The sequence below is a fragment of the Corvus brachyrhynchos genome, unplaced genomic scaffold, assembly GCF_000691975.1.
Source record: "Corvus brachyrhynchos isolate BGI_N302 unplaced genomic scaffold, ASM69197v1 scaffold202, whole genome shotgun sequence".
Taxonomy (NCBI): Eukaryota; Metazoa; Chordata; class Aves; order Passeriformes; family Corvidae; genus Corvus; species Corvus brachyrhynchos.
The window spans coordinates 4,786,024-4,794,756 of NW_008238132.1; the positions used below are offsets into that span (position 1 = coordinate 4,786,024).

Below are 8,733 nucleotides of genomic sequence, written 5' to 3' on the forward strand. Positions count from 1 at the left end.
AGAGAGAGGCCATTTCATAATTTTGGAGATTTACCCAGAACTCAAGTACAAACCCAGAAAGACCACATTTTTATTTAAATAATATATTTCTGTATTTAGTAGGAAAGGAGATAAACTTATTTATTATTTTGGCTACAAATTTCTTATAGCTACTGTTAACACACAGCTAAAAATAGCATTCCAAGGTGATTCTAATTTTAGAAATAATAATAAATCTTATTTACCATATTAGTCCTAAAGTTTTATAATTTTGTCACATTCTGCATGAAAAAATAAGCTCAGCTTTATTTCTCAAATTGTATCATTGATGCTGCCTTAGAAGCAGTCACTTTCATCACTATCACATGTAAAATCTCTGGGGGATTTAAACTTTAGGAAACACTTTCACAAAAAAGAAGTGCCTCTAATTAAATGTAATTAATTTACTAGTGCCCTGGAATTGCGAGTATTAAAAAAATAATAAAATCCTCAAGCATTTTTGTTTTGCGTGTGATAAATGCTACAATCACTCTTTTCAGTGAAAATACAGAGGAAATAATATTAGGTGACAGCAAAGTTCATCGCAGCAGGTCAATTGAGATTGTCAGGATTCATTAGCATGTGTGTGACTGGTAAATAACTGAGTTAATTTTAGGCTGAGTGACATATTTAGAAAACTATGAATCACCTTATTTTGTGAATTTAATCAACCTTTGCTCTTCCCTGGATAATTCAGTGTACATCTGCAAAATTAAGTTGGAACTGACTCTTCACTCTGTGGCCCTCACAAATGCTAGTGGTTTGCAAAATTTCAAAACCATCATCTCTATCAAACGCTGGCCGCCAACAAGGAGTTCAACACAAATAAAGCACCATAACGACAAAGAAAACAAAAATTAAAAAACAAACAAAGAAACCCAAAAAACCCCAAAACAAACAAACAAACAAACAAACAAAAAAAACCCCAATAAGCTGAAGAAGTTACTTTCTTCAAATGAAATTTTAGCTAGATTTATCCTGCAAACTCAATTTGCTTTGTCTCTAAGAATAAAAATGCTAAAGTCCACAAGATAGCAATGCAGAATGATTATTTCTCTGGAAATTTTCCACAAAAATAGCTCCTGTTTGAAAAATTTAGTCAATCCTCAAATACTTCTTTGTGACACTCTGTTAGCCCAATTATCTCACGCTACAAAACAAAAAAATTGCACTGCATATGGATGTTCCAGTTTTGGCTCTGAAAAATGCTACTTTCAACAGCAGGAAACATCTTTTTTCAAAACTTAGCTTCATTTGGAAGTAAGTCACAATTCCTAGCTAATGTGAGCTATTCATTTACTTTTCATCGAATGTCTTCTGATCTGTTAGCACACTTTCTCTTCATTTCTGAAAGACATTCTATTAGCACTAGATTTGATATTGAACATGACTATTTAGGTAACAGTGGGGTTTTCTATGTAAAATTTAAGCTGTGATATGCACTAGCAAAAAGGGCAATTACTCTTCAGTTTTGTATTTTGAATATGCAAACGAGTTGCTTGTGGATTGCTGGCAGCTACAGCTTGGGCTCTGACACTTAACTGTTATTAATACACAAAACAATTAATGTAATTACAAATATGGGGAAAATATCAACACTATTTACACTAGTTAGTTATTAGGAGGTAAAATACTTTGTCAGCTGTAATACAATACAAATTGCTGCAAAGCATTCAATACCATTATAACACGCATATATTCAAAGTACTACAGTTTATATTCTAGGTCTGCCCTCCTGGGATCAATTTGTGATACTCTGTGCTGGGTAATTTTTCTTGACAAAATAAGGATACTTTGTTGGTGTGTAGCTACTCTTGGCTACCACACACTTTCTGTGCAGGTAGGATTCCAGACCCAACCCTTGCACAGTGAACAGGGAGACTCGTCGGGATGCACGGGAGGCAGCATTAGTATCTACACAAAGAGCACCACACGAGTGTGCACCTGCCTCTCCAATTTGGAAACATTTTCCTCAAGCAAAAGCACAACAGAATCAACAGCAGATTATATCCATTTTCTTCACTTGTTGGCATTGGTTTCTTGAGTGTTCAAGCTGAAAATCCCACTTGGACACTTACCATCTACGCCCCATGCATGCACAGGATGTAGTGACAGGCAGTGACTGCAGTGGAGGTTTGGGAGGTCTACTGAAATGATCCCTGCAGGTGACAGCCAGATAGGTGAGTAATGTAACATGGACAAAACACACACATAGGGGACTGCTGCTTTCTTCCATACTCAAAGTCATTAATCCACTTAAGCAGAAAAAGTGCCTTCACTTTCCTTCATTTTCTTGCACTTGGAATTAAACTCCTGTTCAGAATTAATGGTGTTATAAACAGTAACCAATCTTAAACAAGACTATTTCAAAGCTCCTTATTAGTGCTTTATTTTTTAAGTCTGACAGTTGTGTCACACATTATTGACATCCTCAATTATTAACACCATGTGTTACTGGGTAGCATCCGGCGTGTTTAGCAGGCCACAACCGTTCCAGTGAATTAGGAGAATTTGCTCCCAGGTACCAAAGTGGTGTCCTTGTAATCACCTATCATAAACACACATTTCCCTAGCTGTGCCAAACGAGACAAACAGCTGCAACACCATGCCAAGTCAGGAAAGCGAAATAACTTTGATTAACAAAAGGGACAACACAGCAGAGGTGCATATTACTAAAAACACAGTGCGCCTAGATGGGGAAGCAAATTAAAAATGAACAGGGAACTGCTAAAAGCTGACACTTTCCCTAACCAAACCAAATTGTTACTGCCCAGTTGATAATGGCTGATGCACAGTCCTGCTTTATTTGCCAGCTGCTCCATGAGGCTGATTCAAGCTCACTGAAAACATCACAGTTTTTTTTAGATGCAGTTTCAAGTAAGAACAAGAAAAGACAGAACATCTCAGTTTAATTGATTAAACAGTTCTGCTTAATATCATTATCAATGGTCTGGGCAGGGGGATCAAGTGTACCCTCAGTCAGTTTGCAGAGGACACCAAGTTGGGCAGGAGTGTTGATCTGCTGGAGGGTAGGAAGGCTCTGCTGAGGGATCTGGACAGGCTGGATTGATGGGCCAAGAACAATTGTATGAGGTTCAACAAAGCCAGGTCCTGGGTCCTGCTCTTGTGTCACAACAACCCCATGCTACAGGCTTTGGGAAAAATGGTTTGGAAAGCTGCCTGAGGTAAAAGGACCTGGAGGTGCTGGTTGACAGCCAGCTGAACATAAGCCAGCAATGTGTCCAGAGAAACTTTTCTATCAAATCATGGTAGGATAAGGGAGAAGTACTTCCCTACTGGTTACAGAATAGAAGTTTCATGCATTACTTTTTCCTGGTAGCTTTTTTCAAGAAAGCTCAATGCAGAATTTAGACTATTTGCTGACCATTGGTATCTGTAAGTTCTTTGTCTGATCAGAACGCCTTCTTTTACTTTAAAGAAGACTAATTTGTTTAGCCGGTATACAGTATGTATTCAGTGTCCTCCTTCCAGGTGTCACATCTCAACATGGTGTAAGTCACTCTGCACCTCTGGAGGGGTCTTGTGAGCCATACACACCTTCAAGACTGCCAGCCACCGCCCTGGCCCCTACATCAGGGGACAGCAGAGGGACTGTCTCCGCAGTGGGTGACCGCAGCCTGCTGTCACTCAACAGCAACACCCATGCAGCAGTGCTGAGGGTCTCCATGCCCTGTGTCGGGGTTTTGTTCCATGCACAACCTTTCCAGCTGAACTTCCCAGTTTCTGCCTGCTTGTCACATTTAACGTTACTTTCTGTGTTTAATGTTTCAGATTTGTGTGTAGTTTTTAAAAAAAAGAAAAGTTGGAGAGTGCCAGTTATTCCTCTGAGGTTTCAGAATACAAACTTTGCAGTTCTTCTGCTGTTTAGCACAGGCTGCCACAGATGGAAGACAGATATCTGTCCGCCAACATTTAAAGAGGACCAGATTTTTTTGTTTAGAAGTTTTTGCTGTTCAGCACTTACAGCCATACAATCAGCCAGACCAGCCCTGCCCTCCGTAACAAGTACATTCACAAAATGAACAGGGGAGACCAATGCCTGCACAGGATTCACACACCCAGAGATGTCTGGGGTGCATTGGGACTGCCTTGATGGTTAGTTTTGGAAAGAAAGGGGCCAACTTTTTATAACCTGGCTTGAAAAGCTCTGAAACTCACATATCATCTACCACAAGGGAGCTCATTTATTCAAAAGGAAAACAAAGCTGTCCAGTAGCCTTTTCAGCTAATGTCAGCCAGGAAGGTTTCCTAATTCTGAGTTGTTCCAACACAAATATCTGAGGGAAGCTGTTGAATTGGTGCATGCTCTTGCTAAACCAGCTGTTCTCCCTTGCCTGCTGATGGCTGCCAACTTAGACTGACCTCAAATACTCCAGCTTCCTCCCCCCAAGTGTTACAGTCACTCTCTGCTATCACACCTGATCTTTCACAAAAGTTTCTGCACCTTCCAGGCTTGTCACAACAGCCCTTCGAGCGTAAGCTGAAGCCAGCTTGACACAACAGATTTCCTTTTTCTTTTGGAGACATGCATATGCCACAAAGACTACAGTTCATCACCTATGCTCTTCAAACACTCCTGAGCACGCCCAAGTGGGATAGCACTTTTGCAAACTGGGCAGCACTGCTGCTTCCTTTTCTTCAGCCTTTTTTTTTTCCTTTTAAAGTAAAAAGTCGCTTAAAGCAAGTCTGTTTGAGGTTAAGTTCCTAATTTATGCTCAATGAGCTGTCTTGTGCTGTGTCCAAAACTGGCACAGAAACATTGTCGACTTTTCCTGGAACTCCTATACACAGCCTACCAATTGAAGCTTTCTCTTCTGCTCCAGCATCCCTGGAGCCTGAATACTTCAGGGCTTAAAGATTTCTTCCTTGTGCAGAAGGGTGGTGCCTGCATGACTGTGTGCATGCAAGGAGAAGCTTCCAGGAGCAGCAGAAAGTAAGCTATGTCACCAAAGTCCTGCAGTGCTCGCTCCTTTCTGCCTGATACCTTGGGGAAAATTCAGGGAGAAAAGGAATGCTGAAAACCGACAGGCACTCGGCAGAGTCTGGAGGAAAGCAGGTAAACTTGCTGCCCCACAGACAAGGGCACGGCTGGCAGGAGAGGAGAAGCCAGACGGCTGGTCCGCTCCCAGCTGGGGATTAAGAAGTCGCAGGTGAACCAAGGCCACGTGCCCTACTAATAGCAGCAGCCTTCTGCTCAAAATAAGAAGCAGGTTCACACATTTGTTCTCCAGTTGGGTTCAGACATAAGCTGCAACACAGATGTTCACAGGGCACAAAGGGGACACCCAGCAGAGCTGGCTGCAAAAGAAAATTTACAGGAATGACAGCAAGTTGCCTTTTACAGTAGGCTCTCTAGAGAGGCAGTAAAAGGGAAGCTCATTCTGCTACACTATTTTTTCCTGAAACTCCTCCTTGTGTAAGGTCCCACTGCAGCCAGTCTCCAGAGACTGCAAATGAATTAAGAGGAGAAAACATGAGAAAGCAAAATAAGAAAGCAAAGTAGAAAACAAACCAGAACAAATGAGAGCAAAGAAATGTATCACAAAGGGGAGCAGTAAGGGCATATCAATAGATATGAATAATATCAGGAAAATGTAAACATTGGAAACCTTGATCTCTGGCACACACTCTGAAACGATGATTAGACACAGGATGCTCTGACAGGCCTGGACACAGATCTGAACATCCAGGATGTTCTAGGATATTAAGTGATCCAGGCAGGTACCTGGATACATAAATTGAAGACAATGGTTTTTCTTCAGCTTTTGTTAAATATCTTGGGACCTACAGGTGAAGCACACTACAAAGTTATGTTGCATTCTAATTCTTACAGAATAAGCAACTTAGTGCAAAAATCCACTTTTGTGAATTTCATGCATAACCATTTAACCTCTCCTTATTTGTAAATCTCTTCAAAGTTTCTCATACAGATCAAGGTAAGTCCAACTGTTACATCCATGTATTCAAGAAACCTTTCACTCCTTCAAACAGAGTCTCAAAAAAACTGTCTAGGTCTACGAACTCTTTGGAAAGAATAAGAACTTCTAAATCCTCTCTCATTTATCTTTCTCCCTTGCTAGGAGTTCAGCAGAGCTTCAAGAACCATAAAGTGTGACCTGACTTTAAAAAAAAAATCACCTGAAAATTCCTTTGTTATATGCAAGAATGTATTTCTGAAATTGCCTGAATATTTTCTGTAAATGACTGAAGTGAGACGAGAGCTTCATTGAAACACCTAAGAAGAAAATTTCCAGGAATTTCAATGTACCCAAGTTTTCAACCTTTATGGCCGTTTTCTTCCCATATTTAGTTATATTCATACATTTACTACCTTCAACAGTTGCAAAAAAACCCCAAAGGAAACACAGATGTAAAGCCAGATAAAGCACAGCCTCAAGTATGGAAGGATCAAGAGTAGAGCCACTTCCTCTCACTGATTTTATCTTCAAAACTTCTTACTTGTTTGTGGAGACTCACCTTTTTGTTCACTCTGAAGTTAAGTTTGTGGGTTTGGCTAAACATTTATCTCTGAGCAACTGTGAACATCATACCCTTCCCAATTTCTGTCCTACAAGAACCACGTGTTATTGAAAATTCACCTTGCAAAGGTCCCTCACACTGTCCCATTCACAGCAACTAAGATTTATCAAGAGCTGTAAGAAGCTCAGCATTAAACTGTCAACAAAACTCACATGCTCCAAACCATACAATACAAAGCATGAATGTATCCATTACACATACCTATTTATTGCAGATAGTTTTCGAGTTTCAGGAAGCATATAGTCTTGAAGAATTGCTTCAAGTTCAGAATCCAAGATCTGATAAAAAAGATTATGTATGTATATTTAAAGTCATTAAAAGTATATGGCTTGAGCATATAAAATGAAAAAAAATATTCTGCAAAATTACTACTTAGAAGTAAGTCTATGAGCTAGTCCTTCTGAAGCTGTGCATCACATGAGAAGTGTTGAAGGGGATAACAATGATGGTAGGGTAATTTATAGCACATTACATTTAAGATATATGATATTGTATAGATTCTTAAGCAACTTCTACACATGAGTTCAAAATTAATAGAAAATTCTGAAAAAAACCCAAATTTTTCAAATAGCAATTTTGCTGCAATTATTTGCAATGAAAAATCAAAACCAATATATTGAGTATGAAAAACTGCCGGTGGCATATCAGAAAATATAAATGATTTAGGAAACCACACGCATCCTTATGTACCTTTAAGCTATTGTGCCTTTAGCTTGCAGCAAAACAGTGACATGAATAGGGAAACCACATGAAAAATCAAGGGCATGCTTAAGTGCATCATTTCTTTAACGTCCAAAAATGCTGAACATTACAGTTCTGTTACAGGTGTGAAATTCTGGATGTACATTCTTGTAAGGATACATATAACACCTAATCGCAATTAGTCCCAGAGTCTCTGCAAATTTTCCTGGTGATTCTCACACAGTGACCCTGAGTATAACGCATTTGTTAAATCCGATGTGCTTAACAATGCAAAAAGGAAGAAGATGCAGCAGTAGAAAGAAACAGGCTCAGCAGACTAAGGAAAGACAAAAAGGAGAAAAAAAAAAAAGGAAAACAAAAAAATGGAAGTAAGTTCACGAGTCCAAATGCACTTGGTCTGACCTCTGTGCTGGATAATCACCATCATGAGTACATGCTCTATTGAGTATTTCTGTGGCACTATTGGCAACTTTGCATTTTGCAACAAGAAACACCATTTCACACAGGACTGCCACACAGCCACAGCTCTTAAATACAATTAAGACCCTATATTAGAAAATGTCTTCTCTCTTTTTTTTCCCATAGAGTTTTTCCTGAGCTTTCCACAACAGCTGTGCTACTGGCACCCATGCCCACTACGCATCAATGGTCACCTGGCTGGTAGCACCTATGTGTCCCAGCTGAAGAGCAGGCATTTTCTTCTCCAAAGGCTCAGCCCACCCAAGGAGTCCCGGACTCCCTCTGTTCCCTTCTGTAAGCTGGTAATTTTCAAGCAGAGAGATGAAATGTAAATATCAGCATGGATAATTATTTCACTGCTCATTTTTTGCAAGATAATCAGACAGAAAGATAAGACTCACTCTGAGGAACACAAGCAGTAGAAATTTTTATCCAGCAACAGAATGAAAGATTCTGCCAATTTTTCTTACAAAAGCAACAGTTCATTGATTTGTAGCTGCTGCCTACTTTCATGTGCAAGAACAACAGAAATCCCTTACTGGTCTTCTCTACATATTTTCAGGCAATCACTACAAACATGACAACTTCTAGGATTATTTATTCTATGCAAAATGTAATCATTCCTGACTGCAGACAAGCCAGGCTCAGAAGCTCAGATTCAATCACACGGGCATGAGTAACATCACTACATCTCCACCCTTTGCATCTTCTACTCAATTCCCCAAAAGAGATTTCCACAATAATGCATAATCACAAATTATCACAAATTATTATATATATATTATATCAAAGAGAATGTCATTAAAGTGAATACCAGCCAAATACCACCTCTAAAATGAGTGGGAGCTATTTACTAGATAATACCAATAAAAATCTGCAAGGTCAGAAGGTGACCAAAGTTTACCCTTTATTTTCTACAGTAATGTCCTTCCTTTTCTCTACTTCCTCATCAGTTAGCCTCGTTACCACTTTTTCCACACAGAATCATAGAAA

At 39.5% G+C, this 8,733-nt stretch overlaps 1 protein-coding gene across 7 annotated transcripts in view; it reads right to left on the reverse strand.

Moving 5' to 3' along the window:
* The window catches only part of ENOX1 (ecto-NOX disulfide-thiol exchanger 1), a 289,993-nt gene extending 283,135 nt beyond the window's left edge, over nucleotides 1–6,858 (reverse strand). For all 7 annotated transcript variants that reach the window (XM_017733589.1, XM_017733588.1, XM_017733579.1 and 4 more), the window contains exon 1: nucleotides 6,781–6,858. The gene's annotated coding sequence lies outside the window, so the exon portion shown is untranslated. The remainder of the gene's footprint in view (nucleotides 1–6,780) is intronic.
* Between the last annotated feature and the right edge of the window lie 1,875 nt (nucleotides 6,859–8,733).